Genomic DNA, 666 nt, shown 5'->3' with positions numbered 1-666 from the left:
AGCCACAAAGCCAAGTTCAAATCTATACATGGACTGGCCAGGTCCTGCCAAGGTGCTGCTCTGGAAAGCATGACAGAACATGAAGGGTCACATCGAGGGTCACAGCCGACTCAAAGATTCTATGGGAGGTGGGGTGTGCAGGGGGAAAGGAAAAAATCTCCAAGGTGGATTTTAAAAATACATACATGCATACACACATACATATGTACATACACACACATACACAAAGAGACATACACATTTGTGTGTGTGTGTGTGTGTGTGTGTGTGTGTGTCTGCATATTTCTGTGTATAGAAGCTAGGATTTACAGTGGATAGAGTGCCAGACCTGGAGTCAGGAAGACTTATCTTCCTGAGTTCAAATTTGGCTTCAGACACTTCCCAGCTATGTGACCCTGGACAAGTCACTCCACCCTGTTTGCCTCAGTTTCCTCATCTGTAAAATGAGCTGGAGAAGGAAATGGCAAACCATTTCAATAGCTTTGCCAAGAAAACTCCAAATGGGGTCACAAAGAGTCAGATATGACTAAAAACAATTGAACAATAACAAACATATATATACATGCATGATAATTGAATAATAACTTATATATAAATGTAAAACTAGAGATAAATAGATAGATAGATAGATAGATAGATAGATAGATAGATAGATAGATAGATAGA

Source organism: Vombatus ursinus, unplaced genomic scaffold (assembly GCF_900497805.2).
Source record: "Vombatus ursinus unplaced genomic scaffold, bare-nosed wombat genome assembly UNPS02015066.1, whole genome shotgun sequence".
Taxonomy (NCBI): domain Eukaryota; kingdom Metazoa; phylum Chordata; class Mammalia; order Diprotodontia; family Vombatidae; genus Vombatus; species Vombatus ursinus.
Note: the sequence above shows the minus strand (reverse complement) of the source record.